Below are 18,767 nucleotides of genomic sequence, written 5' to 3' on the forward strand. Positions count from 1 at the left end.
AGTGAACTCCAGGCCTGGCACTAGCAGCAGCCAGATTAGAATCACAGCTTGGCTTTGCCTGGGAATCTCCAAGCCCAGCACAAGTAGCAGCCATCTCAGATTGCTTTATAACTCAGGCAGGGTGGCCCCAGGCAAAACGCAGGTGGGAGCTGACCTCAGCCTGCACCACCCGGGAAACCTCAGGGCCAGCACACCCAGTGGACAGCTATAGACCCTGTCAGAGCACTGCCACCCTGCCCCTGCACAGATGATCCTCCACAGAGGGCAGAGAGGTTGGTGGTCATTGGTCACAGCCAGTCCTTCCAGCTGACTGGCCTGGGTAAATCTCTCCCATTGATCTGCCAACAGCAACCAAGGCTCAACTACAAGAGGAGGGTGTACTCAGCCCATATGAAGGGCACACCTCAAGTACCCAGCTTAGATGATAAGGGAGCCTGTGGACCCTACAGGACACCCACTACATTAGGCCACACTACCAAGACATGAAGTCAAAGCAGCTCTACCTAATATATAGAAACACACACAGGGAGGCTGCCAAAATGAGGCGACAAAGGAACATGGCCCACATGAAAGAACAGATCAAAACTCCAGAAAAAGAGCTAAACACAATGGAGATAAGCAATCTATCAGATGCAGAGTTCAAAACACTGGTTATAAAGATGCTCAAGGAACTTAGTGAGGACCTCAACAGCATAAAAAAGATCCAGTCAGAAATGAAGGATCCACTAATTGACATAAAGAGCAACTTATCTCAAACACAGTCTCCCTCGATCACGTGGCTTTGTTTTAAAAACAGCATATGTTGGTATGATAGATTTTGTACCATTAGTACGTTGACAAAATTCAATCATGTTCACTCTTCCTCTCAACCCTTTAAAAGCTCTCGATTTGTGTACACAGGAGGGGGCAAAAGTAGGTTTATAAGTGTGTATGCGAAACACAGAGTTTATTCTGGTGTTATTATTAACTATTGTATTATTTTCCATATGAACAACCATAAGCCTACTTTTGTCCCACCCTGTATTTCTATGTCCCTAACATTCAGGACAGTAGTATATGTCTATAATTTATAAATAAATATAATATATGGGGGTACATGCTCCAATTCTTTTACATGAGAAGGTACAAGAAAAAAGGCTTTAGACAACTTATTTACACAAGTGGTCCTGGCGTGGTAGAGGCGGGAAGAAATCCAAAAGGCTCAGTCATTGTCCCAGAGCACCCGCCCCAGGCCGCCCAGGCTGGGCTTGAGGCTGTGGCCCTTTGCTCTGAGAGGCCCCGGTAGGGACCTAGTGTGCTGGTCTCACACTCAGCACCCACCAGCTCCGTTCAGGCTCGGCAGCTCCCGTCTCCTCAGGATTACATGGCTCTGAGTTTACACTAAAGCTCCTGGTGGGAGTCGGTAGGGTATATTTTTGCCAAAGATGCGGCCCGAAAAAGGTGATTGGAAGAGAGTTCTACAAAATCTGTGTCTCTGCCTGCTTTTCTAAAACCTGCTGTGCCCTCAGAGCCGTTCCCAGTCCTGCTAGCCCATCTGCCTCTCTAGGTGTAGAAAATGAGGTAATGGGGCAACTGAGAAGCTCCAGGGAGAGGTAACCATAGGTCCTCTGTAAGGAGCAAGGCAACAGACTCATTACTCAGCTCCTGCAAAGGTTCCTCCCTGCCTGTTGACTCCAAATCTCTTCAGACGTGCAAGTAACTCTGTGCCGTTCATACACTGCCCCCAAGTCCCCCAGGACGGGACTGACACGCCTTACACTTTTCCCCGGGTGTCTGGGCCTTCTGTGGGTTTGCTGGTTTAGAATATCACCCACCATATCTGTCTTCGCCTTCTGAAATCCTACACTTTCCCAGCCCAGTCCTAGCACCTCTGTGAAGCAGCCACTGATAACCCTGGTTTAGAGGTTCTTCCTCTTGGCTGCCCAGCAGGACCTTCTGGGGGTGCTTTAAGACAGAAACTGACCTCTGAGGGCCATCTCTGGGGATTCTGGGCTCTGCTCTGGGCACGAGACTCTCTCCCAAGTGAGTCTAATGTGAAACCAGAGCTGAGACCTTCTCCTTTTGTTGAACGCCATCCCTCCTCCACCTCTGGACACCTTCAGCAGCTTTTCTTTATTTTATGTCACAGTTCCTTGTGAATAAATCAGCTCTTTACCTCCACCCTAAGGTCCCCAAGAGCAGGAACCATGTCCAGTAAGTCTTTCAATCACTCACAGAGCCTTGCCCATCATTCTCCCCAAAGTTCTAGAATCTTTCCCCCTCCACAGACTCAATAACAGAGAGTCTAATGCTGTCTCAGGAAGCCGGTGTGGAAAAGAAACTGTTAACCAGGGAGTATTACCTGGGCCTTCCCAGTTGATACTGAGTCAAAACAGGTTCCTATGAGACTGCCTGGCACACGCACCGGGGAGAGCTCGCATCTTTATTAAAAACAAAACAAAAACTTGAGCTACCCTCTCTTATTCCAAACGGCTGTCTCGTCAGCATGGTGGTAGATCACCTCAGAAACAGAACGATGCCATCTTGACCACCAAATATAATAAGTGCTCAATTAAAAAAAAAAACATTTTTTCTAAGAAGTTAAAAAAAGGCAAAAGGCAGGGAGACATTCTCAGGGCGTCCATTTTTACCTGTCTTCCCTTTCTCTTACATTTCCCATGATGCAAACTTCCTAAAGGAAAACAGCCTTCATCTTTTCCAGTTTACAAAAGGCAGCATCAAAATGTGCTGAATCAAATGATACGGTTGCTCCAGAGAAAAGAATGTAACTCTTTCACTTGCACCTTGCCCCGGTCTCCACTCTGTTACAGGGTCTCAGCCACTCATTTAACAACTGTTTCTAAGTGCCTGTCACGGGCCAGGAACTGGCTATGTGCTGGGAGTGCAAGCCCTGACGAGATCCAATCCGTACCTTCAGGGCGCTCACAATTTAGGAGGCAAAGGGTCAAACAAACAGAAATAACCCTATAAGGCAACAGCTTTAATTAAACCAGGTCCAAGGAAGTGAGGAGAGGGCATGCATTCATGAACCAAAAATGCACCAAATGTACACCTGCCCTGAGCTCTCCTGCAGGAGACAGGGCCTGCCCTCATAAGGTGTATAGTGTACTCTGTGAGAACAGATACCCGTGTAAACACAAATTCATACCAAATCCAGACTGACCCTGGACACCAGAGGTTGTACATAGGGTTGTTGCTGCCCCCCCTGCCTAGACCAGGAGTTCCCTTCCTGCTATGCCCTACACAACTCCCACACTTGGACCCCCACTGGACCCCCAATCTGGGACTGAGGAGCAAGGCGGACTCAGGTGTGGGGAAGGGTTCCCACCCACACTGCGACTCTGCACTGAGAGTGAGCCAGCAGCATCCTTGGAGGCCCTGCCTTGGCTGCCCAGCCTGGGACGGAGAAGATGCTCAGAGTGCCTGCTGAGTGAATGCCGGCAGGTCTTATCTCGGCTTTGCACAAAGGATTCCACAGTAATTCTATCTCCAGGAAGGTTTTCGTTTCTCCGAGGGAGGTCGGCTTCAGCGACCTGCTTACAAGGATGGGGACACGCCCAGAGGCTCGAGCAGTCGGGTAGCCTTAAGGAGGCCCCTCCCCATGCACCTGCTGGGCCCGTGCAGATGGGCGCGGACTAAGCGGGCACAGTGCGGATTGGCAAGGGTCCAGGACAGGTCGGCTGGGCTAGGGGCGGCCGGGGCGGGGAAGCGGCCCCGCAGCTGCTCGCGGGCAGGCGGTGGGTCCCGACTGCACTCACCGACCCTCGGCATCGGGGCGGGGGCGGCTGGCGCGCTGCCCTCTCGCGGGGTCCACTCCTACAGCTCCCGGATCCGCTCCCGCCTCGTGGAAGCCGCCTGTGCTGACAGATGCTAGGCCGCCGCCACCGCAGGGAGGGGGGCGCCTGCAACCAGTGACGAGCGAACACACCTGGAGGCTCAGGATCCTGCAGGGGGCGCGCAGTCCAACTCGCGCATGCGTAGTGGGCGGCCCCTGCGGGTGCCACCCATCCTCCGGTCACTCCAACCCCGCTCGCGCCTGCGCAGTGCCCAGCGCATGGGGACAAGGCTGCAGGTGGCGCTCGACACTTGGGGCGATCGAGGGTTGGGACACAGGAGAATTGTGTTTTTCCTAGGTGCTGTGAAGCCACTGCCGCAGTCCTCGCTGGAACCTGGACCTTCGCAGGCCTCCTTCCATGTCCTCTTCAACACTGTCTCTTGGGTGCGGTGCCCCGTCTCCTCACAGAGGGGCCGGGCCTCACTCACCGCTGGTGGGCAGCCAGTCTCTTGTGTGGACCCTGGGAGGGCGACGAACTGTCTGGAAACGGCTGTAGGGGTGGGCAGTGTGCCTGGGCATTCCAGGATGTGACCACGTAACCAGGCTCAGTTCAAAAGGGCGTGAAAGCCAGGCTGTCCCGAGATCGGGTCGAAGTCACTTCAGGCAGGAGATTCTCAGGTTATGGTTGGGGCCACCTCAGACCGGAGGGCTCCAAGGCCAAGTTGGGGGCACCTTGGGCAGGAAGGTCAAGGGTTGGGTTAGACCGAAGGGTGGCGACGTCAGCTAGGTGTCCCTTGGGAATGATAGGGTCCCGAAGCAGGGGCAGGGATCACCTAGGTCGGAAGGGGTCGCCGGTCAGGGGCAAGGTGAGCCTGCGGCTGAGAGGGTTCCGAGGCCTGGTTGAGCACACCTGGGGCTGGAGGCTCGTGGCATGCGGGGGGTCGAGTAAGGGTAGCCTGGGCTGGAGTGTTGACTGCACGGGCCAACAGTCATCGCAGCCTGGCCCACTAGAATCTCGGTCTCAAGCAAGCAACTCGAGGACACTGAGGATCCGAGGCACACTCTCAGGGCACACCCACAGGGGGGCCACTCGGCCAGCCTCTGGCAGGAACACTGGTTTCAGGGCCACAGCAGGCCGGCCAGCACCTGTGGCGCCGCCTGCGGACTAGGCTGGCTCCTGGCCAGCGTGCCTCCGGGATTGGCATGCAACGGATTGAATCGTTCAGGAGGTTTATTCTCCTGCCACCTGAAGGCTCCTTATTAATAGTGATCGGGCTTCTCAATGACCCAATGCCCCATTGGATTTTCTTCATAGAACCTTTTATTTTCGAAAGTGGTATTCACGTATCTGTTTGCTTTTCTAAGCTCTGTCTCCCTCACCACAAGGTGGTCTTAGTGAGGAAAGGCATTTTGTCTCCCGTCCAAGTACTAACCAGGCCCGGCCCTGCTTAGCTTCCGAGATCAGACGAGATCCGCAGGTTCAGGGTGGTATGGTCCTAGACAGGAAAGGCATCTTGTTTAGTTTATGGCTGCCTCCCAGGGTGCTGCAATGCCTAGCACAGAGGAGTCATTGGTAAATATTTCTTGAGTGAAAAAGTCACAAAAACCTAGTTTTAAATCTTAACCTGGCCCCTTAACAAATAGGTATATCATTTTACCTTTCTGAACCTCGATTTCCTATCCCTAAAAATTAAGATAATAATAGTAATAATACGAAACTCAAAGGTATTTTTTTATGGTTAAATGAGAAAATGCATAAGTGCTTATTCAGTGCCTGGCACATAAATGCGGTGGTGTAATGTGAGCACAACTAGAGACTTCCATAGCCTGGTCTTTATAATGCATATACAGAAAAGAAAAGACGTAGTTGAGTACAATTACAGGGTGGATAGGGAGTGGGTTATTAATGTGTTGCAAACATCTGAAAACTATTTTACCCCATGAGTCCTCCCAGACTGCATCCCCCCCTCCCAAACAAATGGTCTAACAGAAAACTCTAGGAACCTGGCTGACCGGTCCCTTTCTTCACTCTGCCTCTTCCTCACTCAATATTTTTTCTTTCAAGAACCAATCCTTGCCATTTCCAACTTAGATTGGTTCCACCTTGTTATCTTCCAACTCTCTCTAAATGTGATCCTGGGGCTACATAACCCGGCCCAGAGCTGGCTGACTCAGAACTTCCCCTAGATGGAAGATGAGGGTTCGGGCACTGGAAGCAGAATGTCCACACAGACCCACAGTAGTGGTTGTAAATCTTTGTGCTTCATCACGGCAGGGTGCCTGCTACTGTAACTAGTTGTTGTAATCATGAACAGGAGGATATGAAGGTCACTGGCAGAGGAAGATTGTGTGCAAAGAGTTCAGGTTCTGGACTCCTGCTCAAAAAGAACTGCCTACACGAGGCTAGACACTCGTGGTGCTCCTGAGCAATTACTGAAAAATTCATCAAATTTCTGCTCAGGGCCACTATTGAAAAAAGAAGCTAAACCTAGCTGTTCCATCTAGTCTATTCCCTCCACATGGAGGCCCAGATAAGGGTCATAATTTGTTCAAAGTCACACATTAGAGCTGAGACTGGATCCCAGATGTTCAGGTTCCTGGGCCCATTAACATTCTGGTATGGGAATTACTCACATTCTGTACCGTGAATATGTGCTGAGAAATTACGTGGCATACTCCTTGGGGTTACCGTGGCTAAGACATTTCTCAGGATGGATGGCAAAGTTAACTTGGATGATGACACACAAAAAAACCTTATGGCTTTACAAAAGGCAGCAAACCTAGTCATTGCAATAGTGGGCTGCCATATACAGATATATACCTATCCATACCGTATGCCTTTTACAAGTGAAGCCAGTATAACCTCCTATTTCATTTGCAGGGACACAAATTCTTTCTGTCTATCTATCTATCTGTGTGTGTGTGTGTGTATTTATATATATATAATAGCAGTATCCAAGTTGCTGGTATTCAATGCAGAATTTTAGAATAGGACTTCTCTGACCATTTCCATAGGAACAATGGTATAATTGGTGATAAATTCTAGACCAATGACTGCACACTAACCCCTTCATTCAGTGATTGAGAGGTGTTACATTGTAGTGGTTCAAGCCCGATATTGAACCTGACCACACAGCCTCAAACTGATTCTCGAATCTTAATGTTTTACTTAACCCCATTCTGTGCCTTGGTTTCCTTGTGTAAGATGAGGATCATATAGACCCGGTTCATAGGATTGTTGCGAGAATTTGATACATCAGACCAAATTACTTAGAAACATGCTTGGCACTTCGCAAGGGCCCAGTTTCCCGTTTGGGGGAGATTATGAGTAAAGCCTTCTATAATCCCTTGTGTATAGGTTCTTGAGTAAAAATAAAATTTTCACATTTGAAAATAAAACTTCTCATTTTTCTTGAGTAAACACTTAGGAATTGGATTGTCGGATGGAGTGGAACTGTATGTTTAGGTTTAAAAGAAACTGCCAAAATATTTTCCCAAGCGGCTGTTCCATTTTGCACTGTCAATGGCAACATATAACACTTCCAGTTGCTGTGTGTCTTTGTCAGTACTTTAAAACAAATTAGCCATTCTGTTAGCTAGGTAGTAGTATTGTATTGTGGTTTAAATTTGCATTGCCCTAATGATGAGCAATGTTGACATGTTTTCATAGTCATATTTGCCAATCATACATCCTTTTTGGTGAAGCATCTTCAGGTATCTTATGTCCTTTAACAAAATTGGGCTGTTTTCTTTCTTTTTAAACATTTTACTTATTTATTTTTAGAAAGAGGGGAAGGGAGGGAGAGAAACTTCAATGTGTGAGAAACATTACATACCCCCAAGTGGGGATAAGGCCCATCATTCAGGCAAGTGCCCTGACCGGGAACTGCACTGGCAATCTTTTGGTCTGCAGGCCAGCGTTCAATCCACTGAGCCACACCAGCCAGGGCTGTAATACATACTTACTAATGAGAAAAATGGAGTTCTTTTTTATGGGATAGCATATTGCTTAGCTGGGGTTCAAGGTGTTCCCCATCATCGAAATTGATTGTAATTGTTCAACTGTTAATGCTGATCTGTAATGAGATTTTGCGCATTTCACCATGAAGATATGATATTGATTGAGTGCATTTATGGCTTGAAAAGCATTGACAGAATTCTATTAGATTCTTCTCTTGGTTTCTGCCTTTTAAACAAGTCATTACATTACAAATTAATCACATCCAGTTGAAGGTTATGTGGAAGCTCCTCAATTACACAGTTAAATGGATTTTGAAATATGAAAATTTTCTTTGCACTTAAATCAAGGCCTGAAAAAATGCAGCTGGAGCTATAGTTTGAGCTCGGAAGATATCTCTGCTGCAAGTTTGTGTGGGGATGGAAGTTTCATTCTTTGTTTTATATTCTGACACCATGGGAAGTGTTTACAGCGGCTCGCCATTGCTTGTGATTCAAACAACATTGGCGTCATCGAAATGACTACATCACAGCACGTTTCACACATCAGCACTGTAAAAGCTAACTTCAAGAGCTATTCGATATTCAGTAATAGTGGTTATGGGCAGTTCTTTCAACCATTAAGATTTGTCAGAACCATTCTTGGTTTTGAGGCTATAGAAAAGCAGGTAGTGGGTTTGATGCATGAGCCAGCTTGTCTGCCTATGCTCCGGCAATACTGTTCTGTTTTGGTTAGTGTCTTTAGTAACTCTTGAAACAAGGTAGTAGGAATCCTCCAGTTTTGTTCCTTTTTTCAAAATAATTTTGACTATTCTAGTTCCTTTGCCATTTCATGTGGACTTTAGTGTCAGCTTGTTGATACTTACAAAAGATACTGCAGAGGTGTAGGGTTCAATTCTGGGTTGGGGAGCATACTAGAAGGCAACAAATTGATCTCTCTCTCTCTCTCTGTCTCTCAAAGCAATGAAAAAAAATGTCCTTGGGTGAAGGAAAAAAAAAGATACATACTGCAGAGCTACCAGTCAAGATGCAAAGTAGGTAAATGCTGTGGTCACCTTCTCCCATGACCACCTCAAAGCTACAACTAAATTATTGAGCAACTATCATTGAGAACCACCTGAGGAGTAGCTGAACAGAAGTCTATGACCAAGAATATAAAGAAGAAGCCATGAGGAGACTGGTAGGAGGGGCAGAGACATGGATTAGTAAGGTCCCACACACAGGTGTGGTGAATAAGAATCAGGAGGGGTATCTTGGCTGCAGAGGTCCCACCTACAGCCCAGGAGTGAGGGATCCCAGCTCCCCACCGGAGGGCCTTAGTGCCAGAAGAGGAGCCCCCATAATATCTGGCTGGGAAAAGCAGCAGGAATTGCATCTGAGTGATATGGGGGCCTGTTGGAGTCCCAGGCATTCCTCTTGAGACCCACACGGGGACCCACTCACTCACAAACTTACTCTCTCCAAGCTCCGGAGCAGGGGTAGCAGCTTGAAAGTGTCCGAGATAAACAGTGGAGGACTGAATTGATTAGCCTCAGGGCAAGGGCTGGAGGACAGGGATCAGGACAGTTCTCTCAGGGGATGGAAGCCCTGGCAGGTGCCATTGTTCCTTTGTCGAGCCCTCTTCCCACCCAGCTTACAACTGCAGGCAGACATCAAATATGAGTTCTCCATTAATCTCGCTAATACTGTTTGACTCACCCTGGTGATTCTCTGAGACCTCGCTCCATCCAAGCCCTGCCTGGGCTTCTTCCAGTGGTTTTTCCATATAAGTGGCCTGCCTCAGCTTAAGCTGCAGAGCTGCAGACTTGCCCAAAGCCTCTCAAAGGTCCACAAACCCCAAACAAGCAGCATCTGACTTGGTGTGCCTTCTACCTCTTGCTAAGAAGTCCCAAGCTCAGCACAAGTGGAAACTGGTCTCAACTTGCATTGTAATTTTCATGAGGTGGCCCCAAGCCTGGCAAGAGCTCCAGCCAGTGTTGGCTTGGCACACAGCTGCAGCTAAAAGACCACAAGCCTGGCACAAGTGGCATCTGGCCTCAGCTCACATCATGGTGACCACCAAAGGGTTCCAAGCCAAGCCCTAGGAGTGGCAGCTATGCTCAGTTCCCCACATGGTCTCTCCCAAGTACCTCCAAGCCCAGCACAAGTGGAAACCAATCACAGATCACTTTGTAGCTCCTATCAGGGCACCCCAAGCCAGGCACAAATGGCAACTGATCTTGGTCTCTACCAGAGTGCCTCCCAAGAGGCTCCAGAACCAATGCATCTGGTGGCTGGGTTCAGACCACATCAGAGCACCACCCAACTAGCTCCACAAATGACATACCTGAAGGGCAGACTTGTCTGGCACTACAGCCCTGCTACAGTGACTCCTGCTCCACGGGGTCAGCCCATGCTCAACAACTTGTCCACTGCAGTCACAGCCAGCCCTCCAGTCAGTCTGACAGCCAGTCCCACCAACTAATGTGCCAACAGCAATCAAGGCTTGACTACAATAGGAGAGCATACACAACCCACACAATGAACACCTCCGGAGCACCTGGCTCAGGTGACCAGGAAGGCTGCACCAATGGGCCTACTACATAAGGCCACTCTGCCAAGACTGGGAGTCATAGCGGATCTACCTAATACACAGAAACAAACACAGGGAGTCGGATAAAATGAGACAAAGAAACATGCCCCAAAAGAAAACAGGACAAAACTTCAGAGAAAAGACTGTACAAAATGGAGGCAAGCAAACTACCACATACAGAGTCCAAAATACTAGTTGTAATAATACTCAAAGAACGTAGAGGGGAATGGATTAACTCAGTGAGAACTTCATCAAAGAGATAGATACCATAAAATAGAAATGAAGAATATAATAACTGCAATGAAAGAATACATTAGAAGGACTCAAGAGCAGTCTAGATGAAGCAGAGGATTCCATCAGCAATCTGGAAGATGAGGTAGCAGAAAATACCCAATCGGAAGAGCAAAAAGAAAAAAAAATGTAAAAAAAAAGAGGATAGTTTAAGAGACCTCTGGGACAACACCAAGTGGACCAACATTCACGTTATAGGAGTACCAGAAAGAGAGAGAGAGCAGGGATTGAAAATATGTTTGAAGAAATCATGACTGAAAAATTCCCTAACCTGGTAAAGGAAATAGACATACAAGTTCAGGAAGCACAGAGAGTCCCAAACAAGATGAACCTAAAGAGGCTCATCCCAAGATACATCATAAATTACCAAAGGTTCAACACAAAGAGAGACTACTAAAAACAGGAAGAGAAAAGCAGTTAGCTATGTAAAAGGGAGCTCCCATAACACTATCAGCTGATTTTTCAACAGAAACATTGCTGGCCAGGAGGGAGTGCCATGAAATATTCAATGTGATGAAAAATAAAGACCTACAATGAAGATTACTTTACCCAGAAAGACCATCATTTAGAATAAAGGAGAGATAAAGAGTTTCCCACACAAGAAAAAGCTGTAGTTCATCACCACTAAACAAGTATTATAAGACATGTTAAAGGGATTTCTTGAAGTAGAAAAGATAAAAATATGAATAAGAAGATACAGGAAGGAAAAGTTCTTACAGACAAAGACATAGTAAAAGCAGTGGGTCAACCAATTATAAAGCTAGTACAAAGCCTAAAAAGCAAAAGTAGATGGATCATGTGTAGTTACAACAATAAAATAAAGGATACACATACCACAGAAGTAAATAAATAATGAAAAAACCATAAATGTAGAGGGGATAAGTAAAAACTGTGTTAGATTGTGAATAGATTGTGTTTAAACTTAAGCAACCATCAACTTAAAATAGACTGCTATAAACACAGCTTGTTATACATAAAGTACATGGTAACCACAAACCAAAAATCTACTGGAGATATGCAACAAATAAAGAGAAAGGAATCCAAACAATACTACAGAAAGTCATCAACACACTGGCTGGTGCGGCTCAGTGGATTGAACACTGGCCTGCAAACCAAAGGGTTACCAGTTTGATTCCCAGTCAGGGCACATGCCTGGGCTGCAGGCCAGGTCCCCAGTAGGGGGCGCGTGATAGACAACCATACAGTGATGTTTCTCTCCCTCTCTTTCTCCCTCCCTTCCCCTCTCACTAAAAATAAATAAATAAAATCTTTTTTAAAAAGAAAGTGATCAACATTCAAGAGAGCAAGAGAATAAGAAACAGAGAAAAACTATAAAAACAATCAGAAAACAGTGAACAAAATGGCAGTAGCTTCATACCTATCAACAATTACTTTAACTGTAAATGGACTAAATGCACCAATCAAAAGATATAGGATGGCCTATTGGATCAAAAAACAAGACCCGTTTATATGCTACTTACAAAGTGACCCACTTCAGATCGAAAGACACACATAGATTAAAAGTAAAGGGATGGAAAAAGATATTTCACCCTGGCTGGTGTGGCTCAGTGGATTGAGTGCTGGCCTGTGGACCAAAAGGTTGCTGGTTCAGTTTGTGGTCAAGGCACATGCCTGGGTTGGTTGTGGGCCATGTCCTCAGTAGAGGGCCTGTGAGAGACAACTGATTGATGTTTCTCTCTCACATTGATGTGTCTCTCCCTCTCTCTCTCCCTCCTTTCCCCTTTCTCTGCAAATAAACAAATGAAATCCTTACAGTAGAAAAGAAAAAGATATTTGATGCAAATGGATATGAAAAAAAGCTGGGGTAGCAATAATTATATCAGATAAAATAGACTTTATTTTTTTTAACTTAATCTTTATTGTATTTTTTCTGTTACCATTTAGTCCCCTTATACCCCCTCCCCCCAGCAATCACCACACTGTTGTCCATGTCCATGAGTCCTTTTTCCTTTTTGCTCAATCCCTTCACCCCCTCTCCTCCCCACCCAATTAGCTGACATCCCACTCTCCATCTAGCAGTCTGTCCCAATTTTCCTTGTTAGTTCAGTTTGTTCATTAGATTCTACATGTGAGTGAAATCATATGGTGTTTGTCTTTCTCTGACTGCCTTATTTCACTCAGCATAATGTTCTCCAGGTCTATCCATATTGTCACAAAGGGTAAACTTTTCTTTTTACTGTCAAGTAATTATTCCATTGTGTAAATGTCCCATAGCTGCTTTAGCCACTCATGTATTGATGGGTATTTGGGCTGCTTCTATATCTTGGTAATTGTTAATAATGCTGCAATGAATATAGGGGTGTTTATGTACTTTCAAATTAGTGTTTTGGGTTCCTTCAGACATATTCCTAGAAGTGAGATTGCTGGGTCAAAAGGCAATTCCATTTTTAATTTTCTGAGGTATTTCCGTACTGCTTTCCACAGTGGTTACACCAATCTACATTCTCACAAACAGTACAAGAGAGTTCTCCTTTCTCCACATCCTCACCAGCACTTTTGTTGTTGATTTATTGATGGCAGCCATTCTCACAGGTGTAAGATGTACCTCATTGTGGTTTTAATTTGCATTTCTCTGATGATTAGTGATGTTGAGCATCTTTTCATGTATGTCTATTGGCCATATGTATCTCTTCTTTGGAGAAGTGTCTCTTCAGGTCCTTTGCCCATTTTTTAAATTGGATTGTTAGTTTTGGGTGTTGAGTTTTGTAAGTTCTTTATAAATTTTGGATATTAACCCTTTATCAGGTGTAGCGGCAAATATGTTCTCCCATTCTGTGTACTGTCTTTTTATTTTGTTAATGACTTCCTTTGCTGTGCAAAAACTTTTTACTTTGATGTAGTCCCATTTGTTTATTTTTTCTTTTGTTTCCCTTGCCTGGGGAGATATATTTGATAAAATATTGCTGTGAGCAATGTCCGATATTTTGCTGCCTATGTTTTCTTCTATGATTTTTATGGTTTCAGGTCTAAGATTTAAGTCTTTGATCCATTTTGAATTTATTCTTGTGAGTGGTGTAGGAAGGTGGTCTAGTTTCATTTTTCAGCAAGTATCTGTCCAGTTTTCCCAACACCATTTTTTGAGTAAACTATCTTTAGCCCATTATATGTGTTTGCCTCCTCTGTCAAATATTAATTGACTATAAAGGTGTGGGTTTATTTCTGGGCTCTGTTCTGCTCCATTGATCAAAGTGCCTATTTTTATGCTGGTACCATGCTGTTTTGATTACTATAGCCTTTTAGTATAGTTTCATATTACGTAGTGTGATTCCTCCAACTTTGTTCTTTCTCAGGATCGCTGTTGTTATCAGGACCTTTCGTGGTTCCATATACATTTTTGAAATATTTGTTCTAATTCTGTGAAATACATCATTGGAATCTTCATAGCAATTGCATTGAATCCATTTAGGTAGTATGGACATTTTAATGATGTTAATTCTTCCTATCCATTAACATGGTATGTGCTTTCACATACTTGCACCTTCTATTTCTTTCTTCACTGTCTTATAATTTTCCAAGTACAGGTCTTTTACATCCTTGGTTAGGTTTATTCCTAGATATTTTTTTCTTTTTGTAGCAATGGTGAATGGGATGGTTTTCTTAATTTCCCTGTTAGTTTGTTATTGGCATATAAAATGCTACTGATTTTGGATATTAATTTTGTATCCTGCTATTTTGCTGAATTCATTTATCAGTTTTAGTAGTTTCTTGGTGGAATCTTTGGGGTTTTCTATGTACATTATCATGTCATCTGCAAATAATGACAGTTTTACTTCTTCCTTTCCAATTTGGAATGTCTTTTATTTCTTTTTCTTGTCTCTCTGCTGTCTGGTCTTATCTGATGGCTAGGACTTCCAGGACTATGTTGAATAAGAGAGGTGAAAGAGGACATCCCTGCCTTGCTCCTGATCTTAATGGGAACACTTGTAGTTTTTGCCCGTTGAGTATGATGTTGGCAGTGGGTTTGTCATATATGACCTTTATCGTATTTAGGTATGTTTCCTTTAATCCCACTTTGCTGAGAGTTTTTATCATAAATGTTTGCTAGATTTTATTATATGCTTTTTCTGCATCTATTAATATGATCATGTGGATTTTATCCTTCATTTTGTTTATGTGATGAATTACATTTGTTGATTTGCAAATGTTGTACCCACCTTGCATTCCTGGAATAAATCTCACTTGATCATGGTGTATGATCTTTTTGATGCATTGCTGTGTTTGGTTTGCTAATATTTTGTTGAGGATTTTAACATCTATGTTCATCAGGGATATTAGTCTATAATTTTCTTTATTCATATTGTCTTTATCTGGTTTTGGAATTGGGATGATGCTGGCCTCATAAAATGAGTTTGGAAGCCTTCCCTCCTCTTGAATTTTATGAAAGAGTTTGAGAAGGAGTAGTGTAAGTTCTTCTCAGAATGTTTGGTAAAATTCACCTGTGAAGCCATCTGGTCCAGGGCTTTTGTTTTTTGGGAGTTTTTGATCACTGCTTCAATTTCACTAGGTGTAATCTGTCTGCTCAGATTCTCTGATTCTTCCTGATTTAGTTTTGGAAGATTGTATGTTTCTAGGAATTTATCCATTACATGCAGGTGTCCAGTTTATTGGCATATAGTTGTTCTTAATATTTTCTCATAATCCTTTGGTGTCAGTTGTCATTTCTCCTTTCATTTCTTTTTCTTTTTAAAAAAATTTTGAAAGTATTTTTTATTGATTATGTTATTATAGCTTTCCCAATTTTCCCCCCTTTATACTCCTTCCTCTCTGCCCCCCCAACTCTCCAGCATCCCCCCCCCTTAGTTCATGTCCATGGGTTGTACATATAAGTTCTTTGAGTCTTCTGTTTCCTATACCACTTTTTATCTCTCCTGTCTATTTTATGCCTATTAATTATGCTTCTTCTTCCCTGTACTTTTTCTCCCCTATTCTTCCTTTCCCCCTCCCCTCTGACATCCTTCTGTGTGATGTCCATTTCTCTGATTCTGTTCCTGTTCTGGTTGTTTGCTTAGTTTTTGTCTTTGTTGTTTTTCTTTTCTTTTAGGTTCATTTGTTGGTAGTTGTGAGTTTGTTGTTATTTTACTGTTCATATTTTTGATATTTTTCTTAGATAAGTCTCTTTAACATTTCATGTAATAATGGCTTGGTGGTGATGAACTCTTTTAACTTGACCTTATCTGGGAAGCACTTTATCTGCCCTTCCATTCTAGATGATAGCTTTGCTGGATAGAGTCATCTTGGATGTAGGTCTTTGCCTTTCATGACTTGGAATCCTTCTTTCCAGCCCCTTCTGGCCTGAGGTGTTTCTGTTGAGAAATCAGCTGACAGTCTTATTGGAATTCCCTGGTAGGTAACTGTCTGTTTCTCTCTTGCTGCCTTTAAGATTCTCTCTTTATCTTTAAACTTTGCCATTTTAATTGTGATATGTCTTGGTGTGGGTCTCTTTGGGTTCATCACTTTTCAAAGATTTTATTTATTTTCAGGGAGAGGGGAAGGGAGGGAGAAAGAGGGAGAGAAACATCCATGTGCAAGAGAAACATCAATTTATTGCCTTTCTCATGCCCCCACTGGGGACCTGGCCACAATCCAGGCATGTACCCTGACTGGAAATTGAACCGGTGACCTTTTGGTTCACAGTCCAGACCCTCAATCCACTGAATCACACTAGTTAGGGGTCTTTGGGTTCATCTTGATTGAGACTTTCTATGCTTCCTGAACTCGTATGACTTTTTCCTTCACCAGTTAAGGAAGTTTTCTGTTATTATTTCTTCAAATAGGTTTTCTATCCCTTGCTCACTTTCTCCTCCTTGTGGTATCCCTGTGATGCAGATATTACATTTCATGTTCTCCCAAAGTCCCTTTAAGCCATCTTTGTTCTTTTAAGTGTTTTTTCTTTTTGTTGCTCTAATTGGGTGTCTTTTTTCTCCCTTGTCTTCCATATCATTGATTTGATCCTCTGCTTCATCTAGCCTGCTTTTAATTCCTTCTAGTGTATTCTTCATTTCAGATATCTCATTTTTCACTTTCAACTGATTCTTATTCATACTTTCTATGTTCTTTTTCATGCTGATGTAGTTCCCATTAAGTTCCTTGTAGTTCTCACTAAGTTCCTTAAGCATTCTTATAATCATTACTTTGAACTCTATGTCTGATAAATTATTTTCTTCAATTTCATTTAACTTTTTTTCTGGGGATTCCTACTTTCCTTTCATTTGGGGATTGTTTCCTTGTCTCCCCATTTTAGCTGACTCCTTTTGTTTGTTTCTATGTATTAGGTAGATCTCCCTAATTTGAATACTTTGGCTCCCTGTCTTCATGAGGTGGCCTTATGTGGTAAGAGTCCTTTGGGACCTAATGGTGCAGCCTCCTTGATATCCTGAGCTGGATGCTCTAGGAACAGCCCTTGTATAGGTTATGTGGGCTCTCCAGTTGCATTTAGGTCTTGATTGTTGGCCCATTCATTGGTGGGATATCCCCTCTGGCTGACTGAATGCAAGACCCAACCCCCACCACATCTTACATGCTAACAGAACAAAACAAAACAACACACAAAAAAACCAGAACCAAAACAAGCAAAAAAAAAAAAAAAAACCCCAACAACAACAGCAAAATCAATGACAAAAGAGCAAAGAATAGTAAAATTGGAAAGAGAAATAGAATAGTAAGTGAAAAAAAGTATATGAGAAGACCAAACGAAAGAAAAATGATTGTGAAAGGAGAGAAGAGAAACAATAAGAGTAAGGAATAGAAGAAGGAAATCACCCATCCCCCCAAAAAAAGAACAAAAAAAGGGAAAGAATAAAAAAATAAGAAAAGTAAGGGAAAAAAATGGAGTAAGAAACAAGAAGAGTAAGAGATATGAAAAAATAGAGAAAAAAATGAAGAAAAAGGAAAAATAATAATAAGACTATGCAAAAGAAAAAATAATGAAAAAGAATGAAGTGACATTTGCCCCAGAAGGGTTTAGTGCTTGCCTGCTGGATCTCCCTGTGGCTATGGCTCTGATGTTGTCTGAAGCTGGAGTTAGATGTTGCCCACATCTAGCCCGTGGCACCCTGTTCAAAGATATAAGCAATCCACAGTTTGTGATTGTCTCCTCCATCCAGGCTTGACTGCACCTGAGATGGGCCACGCTGCATTGAAAAGCTGGCTTTTTTCAGCTCAGGGCCAGGGATGGGTCAGCAAACAAAGTCACCACAGGATCCACCTCCACCTGCCTCTGCCTGCTGGCCTGCTGTCAGTCTTAGTCTAGCTGCTGACCTGACTGTTTTTGAGAGGGCTTCTGGCAGAATCAGGAGGATGGGACCCCTGGATCTCCCATGGCAGGTGCCCTTCAGACTTCAGGGAAGATGGTGGACTGGTGTTCCCCATCCCCATGCCACATGTCTGAGTCTGCCCTGGATTATTTCCCTGAACATGGCAGAGTGGAGCCCTTACTAGGAAAGCAGGTGGGGCCTCCAGAGCTGAGTTTGGGTCTGCTAGAAAGCAGGAGTGTGTTTCCATGTCTCTTCCCTGAGGGGGAAGTGCCAGTCTGGTTCCCAGGAAAGTATGGAATGGCTATGCCCTAAAGCCAGTCTCTGACACCCCCTGAGTCTTTCTGCGTTGCTGTCTCCTCAGCAGAGGTTAAGATGCAGGGTGGGGAAAGTAAGAAATAAAAGGATGCAGGGTAGGGCAAGCAGGATTCCAGAGGGTGGGACAGGCATTTCCCACAGGGTGGAGTCATTGTTTTTCCCCTGGGAGGGGCTTGCTCTTTAGATAAATCTCTTTTAAAACAAATTACATCATATAACCTCTCTTCCATGAAGTATTCAAAGTAATGAAAAGCAAATACCTGCAACCAAGACTACTCTATCCAGCAAGGCTATCATTTAAAATTGAAAGTGAAATAAAGAGCTCCCCGACAAAAAAAAAAAAAAAAAAGGGTAAAGGAGTTAATTAACATCAAAGCAGCATTGCAGGACATGTTAAAGGGACTGCTTTAGGAAGAAGAAATATAGAGAGAGAGGAACACAGGTATAAAGGAATAAATGGCAATGAATATGTACCTATAAATAATAACCTTAAATGTAAGTGGATTAAATGCTCCAATCAAAAGACATAGGGTAGCTGAATGGATAAGAAAACATGACCCATATATATGCTTTTACAAGAGGC

The 18,767-nt window shown here is 43.9% G+C and overlaps 1 protein-coding gene across 3 annotated transcripts in view; it reads right to left on the reverse strand.

The window, feature by feature from the left end:
* ABCA3 (ATP binding cassette subfamily A member 3) overlaps window positions 1-3,970 on the reverse strand; it is a 51,801-nt gene extending 47,831 nt beyond the window's left edge. For 2 of the 3 annotated variants that reach the window (XM_053928286.2, XM_053928282.2), the window contains exon 1: window positions 3,759-3,970. The gene's annotated coding sequence lies outside the window, so the exon portion shown is untranslated. Of the gene's footprint in view, window positions 1-2,341; window positions 2,421-3,758 lie in introns of all 3 variants that reach the window. The other variant, XM_053928276.2, reaches the window with a different exon arrangement.
* Window positions 3,971-18,767: the final 14,797 nt, after the last annotated feature.

Source organism: Desmodus rotundus, chromosome 1 (genome assembly GCF_022682495.2).
Source record: "Desmodus rotundus isolate HL8 chromosome 1, HLdesRot8A.1, whole genome shotgun sequence".
Classification (NCBI taxonomy): Eukaryota; Metazoa; Chordata; class Mammalia; order Chiroptera; family Phyllostomidae; genus Desmodus; species Desmodus rotundus.